Here is a 16,089-nt window from a genome sequence, read left to right as displayed (position 1 = left end):
TAGCATTTTATGCCTCTTTTTCTCTATCTTAAGGACTCTCAGATTCCAATCACATCATCTTCCTCTCTCAACAACAGTCACCTTGTGAGGCAGATGAGGCAGAGAGAGTTCTGAGAGAACTGTGACTATCCCTTGGTCACTCAGATGGCTTCATATGAAAGAGCGGTTCTCCAGATTAGTTTCTGCAGCTCTTAACCACTACACTACACTGGCTCTCCATGCTAGCATAAGGGGGTTTGAACCTGGATTTTCCAGAGCCTAACACAAAACATGTTGGAGTGGAGCCCATCTTCCTCCAATTTAGCAATCTTAACCTGAGTTACACCCATCTAAGTCCACTGAGCCAATAGACTTAGAAGGGGATAACTCTACTTAAATTTGCACCATAAATGGGTATTCTTTTGCAAAGGGGGTTACCTCAGGCTGAAGAAAGGCTTCAAACTTTCCTGAGTAGCATGGTAGGTCAATGGTAGGACCCACCATAATATCATGCCACAAAACAAGCAGATAGATAACTAAATGATAGGAGATATGATGAATACTTCCTGTATGGTAGTTAAAATTTTAGTTTGATGATTTTTTAAAGAAACTGTAACATTATAAATGCAAGCCCATCCAGAAAAAGATATGTTTTAGTATTTAGCATGGAACAAAGTCTAATCCAAAGATCTTTCAAAATAATCAAGAGAAAATATTTCAACTGCACTCTTCTGGACATTCAAGACACTTTAAAACAAGTAGCCAATAGGATGTAATGGTGACTTTAATGCAAAAGTTGGCACACAGGAAGAAAGAGACATTGCTGGCAACTTCAGACTTGGAGAAAGGAATGATGCAGATGATCATCTGGTACAATTCTGTCATGAAAATCAGTTTTGCATCATGAATACTTGGTTCAAACAGCATAATCATCACCTATACACTTGGACATCACCAAATGGACTACACAGGAACCAAATTGACTATATCTTATGCAGCTAGTTCAATCCCAGCTGTCAAAATACGTTCAGGTGCTGATTGTAGTTCAGATCATGAATTGTTATTGGCTATTAAAATAAAACTCTGCAACATCAAGGAAACATCGTGGTTAAAGAAGTTCAATAAAGTAAATAAAATTCCACTCACATATGCAGTGAAGGTAAAAAATCTATTTAAACTATTGGATGCAACAGAAAAGATGCCTGATGAACTGTGGCAAGAAATTCAAGCAACTGTTGTTGAAACAGCAGCTAAACACAAACCACACAAGAAGCCAGAAAAAAAAGATCAAAATGACTCTCAGATGAAACTATAAGAGTGGCTAAATGTAAAAAAGCAGCAAAAGCTGCAGGCAAAAGGGAGGAAGCAAGAAAATTAAGCTAAGCAATTTTTTTCTTTGTAAGTAGAATTGGAAGTCTTTTCTAAATCACACGATACTTATTTTTATTTTCTTTTTTACTATTTTTCTGTATCCTTATATGTATTTGTTGTTCTGTTGTATGTAACTTTTTCCTGTATAAATAAAATATTTAAAAAAAAAAACTAAGGCCAGAGGAGTGGAAACAATCTGTGTTCATCCCATTACCAAAAAAGGATGACTCAAAAACTGTTCTAATTACTGCACAATAGCCCTCATTTCTCATGCTAGTAAAACCCTGCTCAAACTCATACAACAACATATAGCAACAACCATTGAAAGAGAATTACCAGATGTTCATGCAGGCTTTCAACGGAGGCATGGCACTCATGATCACATAGCAAACCTGTGTTGGATTTTGGATAAGTCACAGGAATATTAGGAGAATATCTACATCTGCTTTATTGACAACACAAAAGTGTTGATGTATGGATCACAACAAATTGTGGGAAGCCCTACAGTATTTGGGGAGGAGGAAGTTTTTGATCAAACAGTTGCTCTACTCAAACCAAGAAGCCATGGTGTGTACACCATTTGGTGACATTGACTGATTCAAAATAGAGAAAGGTGTGCACCAAGATTGTATTCTTTCCCCCTTCCTATTTAACGTGTACTGAGATCATTATGAGAGAGATTGAATTCAAAGATTCAAACACTGGAATTAAGATTGGAGGAAGAAATATAAATAATCTTCAGTTTTCTGATGCCACTACCCTTCTGTCAGAAACTAAGGATGGCCTAGAACAGCTGATACAAAGGTCAATGAAGTAAGAAAGAAATTTAGCCTTTTCTTAAACACTAAAAAGACAAAAAAAACCACTAAAAAGACTGCAAAAAACATGTCACAATAACAATTGATGGTGAAGAGATTGAATGCGTTCAAGAATTCATTTTTTCTTGGATCACAAGTTGATGTGAGCGGTGATTGCAGTATGGAAATAAAACATTTAATTGCTTTGGGTCACTCAGCAATGATGAGCTTGAACCAAACCTAGAAAAGCAAGGACATAAGCTTGATTACCAAATATAGATTAATTGGATCTATCATATTTCCAATAGCCACTTATGGCTGTGAAAGTTGGATGATGAAAAAATCAAAGAGAAGAATTGATTCATATGAACTCTGGTGTTGAAGGATAGCAAAAGTCACAAATGTGTAAAGTTTAATATATCACTGGTAAGCAAAATCACAAAACTCTGGTTTATTTACTTTGGCTATATCATGTGATCCAGCTCAGTGGAAAAAGCAATTATGCTAGGATTGGTCAGGGAAAAAAGGAAACCAGGCTGACAAAGAACACGGTGGTTAGACATGATCTGAACAGACACCATTCAAAACATTGCACAGATGAGGGAGGCAGTGCAGGATCGAGGATTGTGGTGATAGCTGAGACATGGGATCACCAAAAGTTGGACTCAACTCAATGGCTGACACAGCAACTTGACAGGCATCAGAATTTATTTTTTTTTCAAAATAAACAATTGTAGTAACAATTAGATATAAATAATGGTGGTAGTTAAAGATTATTGGCATTCTCATGTTCCTAAAGAGAAAATAATTAATATGGAAAATCTGTTCAAAATAAATCTGTTCAAATCTGTTCAAAATAAATGGGAAATGTTTAATGGGTAAAGGATGCTCTTATTAAGAGGTTTATATCTGAGAAATTATTCTACCTTTAATCAAAATTTGGCAAGCACCACATGGGAATTATTTAGTTTTCTTCTTCCTTTGCTACTTCATACACATTGCCAAGTCAACTATTATTTTATTCATCAGAACATGTTCCCTTCTGGCTCTGTCTATGATACCTCTGGAAAAGCTAGGAAAGTATTTTTTTAAAAACCAAAATAAACATCAATTATTTACAGAAGTTGTGAAATATTTTGAAGTTTTAATTTCTAATGTAGAATAAAAGTAGGTTAATGACTTCCAGTATGATTAGCAAAAAATCAAGTATTTATGCTATTCTTGCAATGACAAGTTATTCGAAAAATGTATTCTGTGAACAGGTGAAGTTCACTGATGAAGAATACTTTTTCAATCCTCACTTTTCACTACCCAAAGGAGTCTCAAAGTGGCTTATAATTGTCTTCCCTTGTGAAGTAAGGGGCTGAGAGAGCTCTGAGACTAGCCTAAGGTCACCCAGCTACCTGGGTGTGATAGAGGAGCTGGGAACCAAACCCAATTTCCCAGATTAAAAGCCACTGATCTTAACCACTATACCAAGTATGATAGCTAATGACTTAAAATTGGTTCGTGGTGAGTATAGGTAATAAACATCTAAGCATTTACAAATATGCAAATATAGAAAGTATTCTTTTATATACAAGGGGAAAACTCTGATTACTAAATAACATGCCTCTTTTGTTTACTGTTTTATTAAACCCACAAAATGAAATCTGGGATATAATTTTCTTCAGTTAAATCTGCTTCAAGTAAATGGCTTGTTTAAGGCAAATAGTTACTTGAGCAACAGAACAGTTTCCATATATGCTTATTTTGTTCAGTCATATTACATCATTTGTTTTATGCTATACTAAGGAAGCACAGTGGATGTCTGCACAGCACACACATACACATGAAGGGCTTACACGCACACGTGGCAAAGCAAAGGGGCATGGGAGTTGTATTTTCCCCTTGGTTACTTCCCATACAAAGGCTCCGCTATCTTTCTGGGAAATTCTCCATCATCTCTCCCCATCTGGGCACTTCATTTCTGCATAGAACCCCCCCCCCCCGCGTGATTTATGTAGTTCTTTCTAATTGGGGGCTCCATTTTAGCATATGATAGCAACCCCTCCCCCCATTGCTGGACATCACTTTAGTATTTTCCCCGATGTTTGGGGTTCCATTTTTATGGTGGAAAGCTTTCTCCTTCCACTGGCTGGTTAGTGAACTACATCTGCTTTGGTGTTCATTTCTTCATTGAAAACCCACCCACCAGAAATTTTTTCCAAATTTGACTCTATTTCAGCTTTGGAATTCCTTCCACCCAGCTGTCTTCCACTTGGAGCTTATTTTCCTGTCCAGGAAAATTCAACTCTTCCCCTCTCACAGAAGACATTACATAGTTAATGACATTTTAAGTGTGGACAGTTTTCTTTGTTTACACTAATTTGAAACCTTTTCAGGCTGTCAATAGCTTGAAAGTTGTCAATATCTTCCTTTGCCAGATTAACAAGCCTTGACTACTCCTCTCACTGCACTATATGTGTATGGTGTTGTGTCAGGAAGTGAACAAAAACATCTCTCATCACCATGCCCTCCTCCAGGTCTCTACACTAGGGGTAGTCAACCTGTCGTCCTTCAGATGTCCATGGACTACAATTCACGAGCCCCTGCCAGCGAATGCTGGCAGGGGCTCATGGGAATTGTAGTCTATGGACATCTGGAGGACCACAGGTTGACTACCCCTGCTCTACACCACCTGTAGATGACCCAGTTCACCAGGATGCATTCAATTATTTATTTATTCATTCACCTCATGTACAGAGATCAAACAATAGTCACAAAAAGATGCCACTGTAGAGCTGTTTGTTACCTTTGCCATGCCAATTAACTGATTCCAGGATTGGCTCCCCATCTCATACGGTAAAATCTGTCAGTCAGTTCACCTGTATTGGCATTCAGAAGGTACAGCATGACTACCATACAATTTCAACAACCCACCAAAAGATTTCCACATAATTTCCAAGTAAATCCAAATTTAAAACAGCGGAATTAACCAAAGTTAAAAATTGACTTTAACAAACATGGCTTTCATCAAAAATTCTGCAATCTTGGTTGTAATTTCAGAATTTCACTCCTTCAATAAATGCAGACAAACCTTCTCTTTGTTCACTAACCTTTGTTCACTAAGCTGTTTCCCAGAGCTTTTGTCCTGTTATCAAAACCTATATTGTAAGGTCAACTGGCAAACTAATTTGCAGCCCTTTTCAGTATCTCTACTGCTGGCTACTAAGTATTCATAACTGGAACTCAGCCTACAGAGCTATATTATATATTCTGGTCAAGGCTTGGAATTGTCTTGCCAGTTTAAATCATTACCTCTTACCTGCCCATCATTTTATTATAGTTTGACTAATGGGGAAGAAGTAGCCACAAAACTATTTATTACCCTGGTTAATGGTATTGAGTACACAAATTATGTTTACTGTTTCAATCAGTGATATGACTTATTTCTCTTGGCAAATTCACCCTGCCACTTTTATTCTCTCTGATGCCATAAGTGTATATGGTTCACATGGTGATGTTCTTGTTTAAAGATTTACATGTTTGAAAGTATGCTTGCTTAAACTCTCTGCTAGACTGAAAAACAAATATATTGGCTTGGATCCAGATTTGCTGCTGCACCTGTTTGTGTGTGTGTGTGTGTGTGGGGGGGGGTTATTTCTACTAATACCCAGCTGCAGACCCCTTTCCAAATATTATATACCATTTCAGAAAGCCCCGTACCCCAAAGCACAGGAGTAGTTTTTGAGATGGAGAAGATGGAAGAGGAAATAAAGTTGGGAAAACCACATTGATTGATTGGGAATATTTTAAGGCCACCTTTCCAGCCAAATAGTGTCCTAAGATGACAAACATGAAAACAATTCAACATGAAAATTGTTAGAATATACAAGATCCCTAGTACTTATGATTTAATAGAATACGAAGATTATCCTACAGAGGGCATCGGGGGAGATGTAGGATTAGCAGATTTAGATCAGGATCTTCCTAGTATTTTTCAAATAATCTCCTCCTGTGTCTTGGGCTGAATCTGCACTCAAATTGTTTATTCCATTGTCAATCTTGTTGAATTCAGATCGATTTGAACACGGGTCTTCCTTCCCCCCCACGAAACAGAAAAGTGTTCTGCACTTGCTTAGGGAGGCTCAGAAAGGGAGGGGGAGGCAAGCTCAGCCTCTTTCTTTCTTTTCTTGGAGAGAGGGGGAGGATTGCAGACAGCAGAGAAGGGAGAAAAAAAATCCAAAAAGAAAAATCCAAGATGCAAATCTCTACGACAGAAGTTACAGCTTCTGCTAAGAAATTACGGGCTTCCCCTTTAAAGCAAGCTTGTCACCTGGGCAGCCTTGGCCAATCAGGGCTTTGCTACCATGGAGTCAGCCCTGGCCAATCAGGGCTTCTCTACCGCGGAGCTCATGCTTTCTCAATCCGATTCTGAAAATATTGAGGGTTAAAAGCACTCTAAGATATTCCAGGTAAGGTCATTCCGGATCAATCATGCTTGTTGCAGAGGGAAATTTTAAATCGGACAAAATCAAAATGGAAATCGCATTCAGTGTTGATGGTAGGGACTGAATCGACCTGGGATTGGAATAAAAGCTCCATGCAGTTTACACCGTGATTGGCTCAACTGGAAACTTTCTGCTCCTTCGAGCACACTCCCTCCCTGCTTGTTTACAACAACAGACAAAATGTCTGCAACACAACAGTTAGCTAGGACTCTCTTAGCTCTCTTCTTTCTTTACAAAGTTACTTCTTATCTTAATAAAACCATTTGATTCCTTTAAGCAGCCTGGTGCTCTGCTGTCTGTGCCTATTTAACAAAAAACATTTTAAATAAAATATCTATAGATTAATTCAGTAATATACACGTAACACCAAAAGCAAGGGAGGATGTCCAAGATGAGTTATTTTATTATGGTTCAGCCTGTATCACTAACTGTATTTGTATCCAGTAATGATCTTATTCCTGATTGTCAGAGCTCAAGACTTTAGTCAGAACATGAATAAATAAGTAGAATGGGATAAGAGTTAGTGAGAAAATGCCAAACAAGACAAACAAACTTTTCACCCACTAGCAGAATATAACTATAAAGGGAGACAGATGAATCACCCTGGTGAAGGAAGGCCAAAGTTTTGAGTCTAATCTCAGATGGCAGAAACAACTGAAATTTCTTTCTTAAAAAAAAACAAACAGAAAAAAGGACAAGGGGAAAATGCAGTAATAATTTTAATAGAATTTAAAAGAAACAAAAAGATAAGCAGACACAAAAATCTAACAACAGTGTTGCCAGACATACTTTCCATCCAAAGTTTACAATTAATTAAAAATAAGCCCATACGCAACTATTGATTATATGCCATGCAATCAAACATTCTTAGAGTTCAAAGCAGGCCTTCTGAAGATGATAGGAGGGAATGGGTGGGTTCATTTGGGAGTGGTGTTGTTAGGTGCGAAGTCGTGTCCGACCAATCACAACCCCATGGACAATGATCCTCCAGGCCTTCCTGTCCTCGAAGTCCATTTAAGTTTGCACCAACTGCTTTAGTGACTCCATCTCTGTCATCCCCTTCTTCTTTTGCCCTCAAATACCTCCCAGCTCTTCTCCAGGGAGTCCTTCCTTCTCATGAGGTGGCCAAAGTATTTGAGTTTCATCTTCAGTATCTGGCCTTCTAAGGAGCAGTCTGGGCTGATCTCCTCTAGAACCGACCGGTTTGTTTGCCTTGCAGTTCAAGGGACTCACAAGAGTCTTCATTTGGGAGTAGACAGTCCTTAATGTATCCTGGTCTCTATATAGAACTCAATATGAGCACTTTGGATTGGGCCTGCAAGCAAACTGGAAGCCAGTGTAGAGGGAACTAGATTGGAGTGATGTGGTCCCTCTTATCCACTCCAGCCAATATTTTGGCCTCCTTCTTTCGATGCACATTTTTGTTGGCAACAAATTCTCTGGTGCTAGGTACATTTACTCACACAAGGCAAGTGAATTCCAAGGAAATGAAAAAATGTACAGCACAAAGGACTTGCATTCTGCAGCAGGACACTTCCATGATGGACAAAGAGGATAATAACTAGGGGAAAAGTTTAAACCACAGTTTCCATGCAATACAACTTTTTATCAATTTGACAACATTCTAAAGAGTGTGTAGAATTTACACAAATTGTATTATATTTTTATATTTTAAATCAGGGTGGTGTACAGCATTTACCGTATATACTTGCATATAAATTGACCAGCATATAAGCTGAGGCACCTAATTTTACCACAAAATCTGGACAAATTTATAGACTTTCATATAAGCCTAGGGTGGAAAATGCAGCAGTTACTAGTAAATTTACATTAATTGAGGCACCAGTAGGTTAAATGTTTTTGAATACTTATTTCAAAGAAAAAACAGTAAGCTAGCTCTGTAAGTGCAAAAGAGGGCCAGCAAACCAGAGCAGAACAACAGTACCCAAAGTTGGCAACCTATTACAACAAGTAAAACAGCTACCAAACTGGGAGAATGGACTACTTTAACTACAATTGCAGTGCCCCCCCCCGAACAAAACACTGAAATAAAGAACTGTAAAACTCAACACTGAAAGAAAGGACTGTAAAAATCAACTTTTAAAAGAAACACAACCCCAAGGAGAAAAGGCAAACAATGCAGCCCCTCAGAAAAAAGACAAAATAAACATTAGGAGAAACAGTAAATCCCAAAGCACCCCCAAAACCCACCCCACCCCACCCCACCCACAGAAACCAAAAGAATAGTTTGCAAGAAGTGAAGGCAAAAGGGGAAGAAAGATCAGAGTCCCTCAGTCAAACCATTGCTGTCCTACAAGCAGCCAGAGCAAGCAACCTTCAGCTTGCAGGAGGCTTGCAGAAGCAATGTAATAAGTTGGCTGGCTGGAGCAGGCTGTTATTTCAATTACCGTATATACCCACGTAGAAGCCGAGGAGCACTTTTTCAGTGTGAATACTGTGCTGAAAAACTCGGCTTATACACGAGTAGATACAGTAGATGTAATAAAATCACAAAAAACATTCTGATTTTGCCTTTTTCTCTCCCACTGTTGTCTCATTGGCCATTCTATCTTGGCATAATAATGAGACAATCACCAAATGAGAATGAAATCCTGGGACAGTAGTGTCCCTAAAATATATTAGAGAGAATATGAATTGTTTCCCAAAAGGTGAAATTTTATTACAACTGCTCAAACCTTATTTTATCGTATTGAAAGCTTCATATGCTGTTTCTGCTAGCTTATTTATATTACATTTTTAGAATGAGTCAGTAGATGTCCATGTGGTGTTTTTTATCCATTAATTCTGCATATGAGACAAATTTATTTGAAATCGCCAAGGATATGGAGAATGGAGAAGTTCCAAAGAGAGCTAACGATGCTTGATAAATTGGCAGCCTGGTGGCTAATGAGATTCAAGTGATGACAAATATAAAATGAAGTACTTTGGGCAGAATAATTCAAAGGATTCCTGCACAGTGCAATACTGCAAATAAACCCAGCTAAGTCTCTGGATATTGTCATGGGCAGCATACTGAAAAACTGTGCTTCTTGAACATATCATATCCCAAAATACTAGAAAAGGATAATATCATGGGGAAAGAAAAAACATTTTAATAATAAAATGATGTATTGAATAGTGTTGTCCTTACTATACAGTAAATCCTTGGTTATAAAAGCAGAGCGATAAACTCCAAAATGATTTGTTAATATATGAGGGAGAAGAAGCATATTCCATGGGAATATTGAAGTTGTTGGTATCTGGGAGGGGACTGGTTATTAATCATACTGGGGCAATCCCCAGAGGGCCAGTGGCAAACTCAGCATGGTGTAGTGGTTAGAATTGTAGAATCATAGGCCATTTCCACATGAGGAAAATGTTCCTGAACAGCCTTAGCATATTGGCAGCATATAGAGCCCCCTCCGTATGATGTTACCAACATCCCAAGGGTGTCCAGTAGCTGGGTTGCAATTTGGCCATTTTTAAATCACGATTTGGGGAATCCAGAAAACTGGATTTACCACCCTAAATTGCGCAAACCACTGGTGAGCAACCAGAGATAAGACCATATGGAAGGGGAAATGCACGATAGTCTGGCCAGCTTTGTCCCGCCCTTGCTCCTACCCTCTTCTCTGCATTTCATGCTCTGAGTAATTTTTTATTTAAAAAATGGTGCTATCCACAGCGACCACAAACCTACACTGTCAAAGGTGAAATAAAAACTTATTTAAAGTGTCCATGGTCTTTTTGGGATTAAGCATGCAAAACACAACCCCTTTTCTGTTTTCTGGAGGTGGGGAATGAGCTGGCCTGGGCTTCATTTACCTGTCCAGCCTTCTAACAATTTGGGCAGGGAAAAACAGCCCCGTTTGCATTTTCTGGAGGTGAGAAATGACCTGGGGAAGAAGGGGTGGAACAGTTGATCAGGCTGCCTTCTCCCGATCATACAGGGGTCTGAGCACCTTGTTTTAAAGCACAAAATTAGCACAAAACACTCCAGTTATCATGTTCAGGCTCTCAGAAATTCACCCAGACAAAAATAAACTGCAAAAAAACATGAATTCCAAAAAAAAATGTGATATTGTTCTGGTGTCTCTCCTTAGCAATGTGGCAGTGTTTATTTCTATTAAAAATACATCTATGTTGTCGCATTACCACATAGCAACGTGGAAGTGCCTTATTTAAAAAGAAATTGGGGCTGGGTAGGGAGAAAGTTTCAGTCCATAAGAGAACTGGTGTGCTGTGATTGGTGGCTTACTGTGATTGACAAGCATAAGGGGTCTGCCTGTGAGGAGGGCTGCAAATGCAAGATTTACCATTCTGCGTTTTGAAGCAAGTAGCCACTCACATTTTACCCCTCTGTGCAGAAATGGCCGTAGACTTGGAAGGGGCCATATAAACCATATAGTCCACCCCCCTGCTCAATGCAGGATCATCCTAAAACATCCAAGATAAGTATCTGTCCAGCCACTGCTTGAAGTTTGCCAGTGAGGGGGAGCTCACCACTTCTTTAGGCAGTTGATTCCGCTGCTGAACTACTCTGATGGTGAACTTTCCCCCTGATATCTAGTCAATGTTGTTCTACACTAGTTTAAACCCATTGCCTAGCAGGAGGGCAGTTAAATAGCCTGCAGGAAGAAAGACACCACACCAATAATTTTGGAAAATAAAGGCCACAGCTTTTATTCACTCCTAGCAAGGAGAGTTGGCGTGGCATGAGGAAGAATCCTACAAAGAACCGGTCAGCAGACCGTGGATAATCAAGATCTCAGATGGCGCCCTGGAGAACCAGCCTAGGCGTAAGCCTATAGCATGGAAAGCTCCTTGCCATCCAAAACCACATCCCAGGGAGGTGGCTTGACAGGGATCCATCGGGCGTAAGCCTCTGTCTGTCTCCCTAAACCACCTGGCAATGTGAGCCTGCCTACCCAGCCGGGTTGACATTTCGCTCGCATACGTGCCGATCTCTTAAAGAGACCCCCAATGACGGAGGAGAAACAGATATGCAAACCTGTTCCCTCCAAAAAAGGATTCTCCCCATGCCAACCCGCCGCTGTGACAAAACATTATAAACCCTAACAAAATACCTCTAAATACATTCGTTCGCCAACAAACCCGAGAAAAAAGGGGGGGAGGGTGGGAAGCTTCTCGCAGCCGCGCAAGGGAGGAAAGAGGCCGAGCACGCTTGCCCGGCCCCTTAAATAGGCGTCGGCGACGCCCTCTCCTCCCCCTCCCAAGAGGCGCGACGCGCCTCTACAGCCTCGTCCCGAGGCGCTCGCTAAAAGGCGCGTCAGCACAGCCGCGCCTTTTCTTCGCTGCCGGCTCGCACCTCCGCGGCAGCAATGGAAGAGCCTTGGTAAGTCCCGGCTCTCATTGCCTAGCAGGAGGGCAGTTAAATAGCCTGCAGGAAGAAAGACACCACACCAATAATTTTGGAAAATAAAGGCCACAGCTTTTATTCACTCCTAGCAAGGAGAGTTGGCGTGGCATGAGGAAGAATCCTACAAAGAACCGGTCAGCAGACCGTGGATAATCAAGATCTCAGATGGCGCCCTGGAGAACCAGCCTAGGCGTAAGCCTATAGCATGGAAAGCTCCTTGCCATCCAAAACCACATCCCAGGGAGGTGGCTTGACAGGGATCCATCGGGCGTAAGCCTCTGTCTGTCTCCCTAAACCACCTGGCAATGTGAGCCTGCCTACCCAGCCGGGTTGACATTTCGCTCGCATACGTGCCGATCTCTTAAAGAGACCCCCAATGACGGAGGAGAAACAGATATGCAAACCTGTTCCCTCCAAAAAAGGATTCTCCCCATGCCAACCCGCCACAGAACTGAGGCCTAAAGCCTCAGTTCCCGCCAACCTCCTCATGCTGCAGCCTCTCCACCAAAACTGACCTCACGCTGTGTAACCATAGGTCACAGCCCCAGTCGGATAAGTGCACTCCATCGGACCGATAGAGAGCCTCAACCTGGTGAGAAATATCAGGGTGCTTTACTATGGGAAGACCCCATCCCCGGAAAATTTTTGTCAAGGTCTTATTGACCCTGCGTCTAGCTAAATCTATTTTTGAAGGATCCACAGCATCCCTCCAAACTCTGCGCTCCAAAAACTCCGACCATATGATCAGAGCCCCTGGTAAACGGAAACGTAAAATCGAAAGGTCGTCATGAATCATACGTATTAATTCTAAACTTTTCGTTTTCCCCAAGTCATTTTCCCCCAAATGTATTAATAACATGGAAGGTGGTCCTGAACAGAAAACTTCTTCTGCCACGACTGACAGCAAGGATGGCCACTTCATTCCGCGATGCCCGGACCAACGAAATTCCAGGTGCTGCCCAAGTCCAAGGTCTTCTCCCCATCCGGATCTTGAAGCGTACCGGCCGGCCCAAAAAACGATGCTGTGCCCGATAATTAGGACTGAAGAAACCTTTTTAAATGAAACTGAAGAGAAGAATTATTAGTAACTAAAAATCCGGACGTATGTACGCTTTATATGCAGGCGACTTCCACCGGCCAACGGCCATAATCTGGGCAGGTGATGCCCCACTGTGGAAGGCCTGTGTGGCAGCTCCGATACGGAATGAGTGAACACAAAATTGTTTTGCATCCAAGCCAAGGTCCTTTAAGCACAACCTAAGGATTGCTGTAAATTGATACCGCGAAAGACAGGTACCATTTTCATGAATGAATAATGGACCCGAAACCTTAGGTCGCAAGGCTAAAAATTCCCCCATGCTATGAACTGGACAAAGTAAGTTATCAGGAGCTGACGCTAATATAACTGATGAACCGACTCCCAACTGATCAGTCTTGGACCGACGTAACCTGACGTGTAATTCTGATCCATAGGACTGAATATCATCAACAGACAAAGCTGCCCCTCCTTTTTGCGACCTTGAAGCTGCTAAGAACTCACAGCATCGAAAGGCACCATAAAATGCTAACGTGAAGGAAGCCCGAAGCAACAATTCTTCATAGTGGGAAAAACATACATTGTGAAGTGCCATAAGTAAAGCTTTAAGCAACTGTAAAGTTATAGGCCTCCTAGTATCCGGAGAACCAGGAGTTAATCTCTTCCACCCTTCTACTGCTCTTTTTGCCAAAAATGAGGAACTCGGATCCCATTGACCCATAACTTTACTGTAAAATGAAAGGCTGGCTAAATGTACCCTCATTGATTTTGGCGATAGGCCTTCCGCCCTAAGGTGTGCTAAATAGTGAAGCACCCTGGGCTCATCCAAAGGAAATGGGGGCAAATAACCCTTAGCATCAGCAAATCTAAGAAAAGAGTCAAAGGCCCGTGAATAAGCTTGTTGAGTTGAAGCCGCCAATGAACCCATCACCCCTTGCAGGATTAATCGATGCCAAGGCTCCAAAGATCGTCGGGAAAGGCTTCTGGATCTCTGTTGGCCTCGGGGACGAGTTCGAAAAATCTTTTTCTCTGCAACCGAGAAAGGGAATCAGCGATATCGTTACGAATACCCGGAATATGTTTTGCAGTGAATTGGATATTAAATTCCAAACAAATGAGTACTAGGTGGCGTACCAGTCTCATAACCCTGTCCGAATGAGATGTCTGCTTATTCACAATACGGACCACTGCTTGGTTGTCACACCAAAACAGGACCTGTTTATTTGTAAATAAGTCTCGCCACAGCCGGACAGCCACCACTATTGGAAACAGCTCAAGGAAAGTAAGATCCCTGAGTAAGCTGGGGCTCCAATGAGAAGGCCATTGTTGGGCACACCACCGATTTTTATAAAATACCCCAAAACCCAAACTCCCGGCGGCATCAGTGTGAACTTGGAGATCCAAGCCTGGATTTAAAACGGTCTTCCAAATGGAAATTCCGTTAAAATTCTGTAAAAACTGCAACCAGACATTTAGATCAGCTTTTATACCTTTTGTGATCCTAATGAAATGGTGTGGTGCCCTAATTCCGGCAGTGGCTCTAGCCAACCGGGCGCAGAAAGCCCTCCCGGGTGACACAACTTTGCATGCAAAGTTGAGGTGCCCCAGTAATGTTTGCATCTGCTTCAAAGTGGCTTTTTTGCTAGCAATCATGGTTGCTAAGAGGCCATGTAATACCTTCAGTTTTTCCTCTGGTAAGCGCGATGTACCTAAGATGGAATTGAGTTGAATGCCCAAGTATGTAATTTGAGAAGTAGGACCCTCCGTCTTATCTTGAGCCAGCGGTACGCCCAGCTCGCTAGCTAATGCCTGAAAAGATGCCAAACGCTCTGCACAAGCGGGAGAGTTCGCAGGGCCCGCAAAAAAGAAGTCATCAAGATAGTGACTGATTTGATTAAACTTCCCTTTTTGTTTTGCAGCCCATTCTAAAAAGGTACTAAATGATTCAAATGCCGCACAGGCTACGGAGCAGCCCATCGGCATTGCTTTATCAACGTACCAATGTCCATCAAATTTAAAACCTAAAAGGTTAAAATCCCCCGGATAAACTGGAAGTAGGCGAAATGCAGACTGAATGTCGCATTTTGCCATAAGTGCCCCCCGCCCACATGATTTAACTATTCTTACCGCATGGTCAAAAGGGGCATATTTTACTGAACAAAGCTCTGGTGCAATAGCATCATTGACCGAAGAGCCTCTGGGGTAAGACAAGTGGTGTATAAGCCGAAATTGACCCACTGCCTTTTTAGGGACCACTCCCAATGGGGAGACCCGTAAATTACTAAATGGTGGCGTCAAAAAAGGACCCGCTACGCGTCCAGCTTCGCACTCTTTTTTAACTTTTTCCCTAACGACCTCTGGCATCTCCTTAGCAGATTTTAAATTGGGACAGTCTGTAGCTGTACGTAATCCTGTAAATGGGATGCGAAAACCCTCCGAGAAACTGGAGGCCAAATAGGCTGCTGCTTTTTTATTAGGATAAAATTTTAACGTTTCTAACAAGGCCGATAACTTAACTGGGGTAGGTGCAAGGCTAGTTAAATTGACATTGTGCAATTTAACTTTCTTCCTAATTGGGGTTGAAACTATTGAACCCCGACCCACCTTCCTTTTTTGTGGAGGGTCGGGATCCCCGAAAGGGATTCTGGGAGTTATTTCCCCTTCTGCATGTGGCTTTTGAGTGATAGCCACCGCATGATTCACATGCATGCTCAAAGCGGCATTGTCGCCGTTTGCATCCTTTTCTGTTGAAGTCCCAACAGTAAAGTATGCCGCTCCTTTTTGCAAATGCCCCTTTCTTATCTATATCACGTAACTGTCTCATGCCGGGACCCACTTTTAAAAGCCAAGTAGCTTGGTGAATAATGTCCCAGCGGGTCCAAGAGTTATGAGACGCTAGTTCCCTAAACTTCTTATCATAAGCTAAAGCCGCCTCGTCCCCCGCGCAGTACCTGGCTTCTAGGACGTTTGAGAGGTGGCGACTAAGATGCCATCCTCTTTCAGGGTAAGCTGCTAATACTAAGGCCATAAATT

At 41.5% G+C, this 16,089-nt stretch overlaps 1 protein-coding gene and 1 long non-coding RNA gene across 8 annotated transcripts in view; one reads left to right on the top strand and one right to left on the bottom strand.

Annotated features, from left to right (window-relative positions):
• KCNIP1 (potassium voltage-gated channel interacting protein 1) overlaps nucleotides 1-16,089 on the top strand; it is a 776,797-nt gene that overhangs the window by 621,481 nt on the left and 139,227 nt on the right. The gene's annotated exons all lie outside the window — the stretch shown is intronic.
• On the bottom strand, nucleotides 712-6,043 carry LOC143831280 (uncharacterized). Its single transcript, XR_013228786.1, has 3 exons — nucleotides 5,246-6,043; nucleotides 4,942-5,014; nucleotides 712-2,387 (listed from the first exon to the last, which is right to left on the bottom strand). It is a non-coding gene; the product is annotated as an uncharacterized LOC143831280 (long non-coding RNA).

Source organism: Paroedura picta, chromosome 3, assembly GCF_049243985.1.
Source record: "Paroedura picta isolate Pp20150507F chromosome 3, Ppicta_v3.0, whole genome shotgun sequence".
Classification (NCBI taxonomy): Eukaryota; Metazoa; Chordata; class Lepidosauria; order Squamata; family Gekkonidae; genus Paroedura; species Paroedura picta.
Note: the sequence above shows the minus strand (reverse complement) of the source record. Positions and strands in the feature narration are given on the sequence as shown.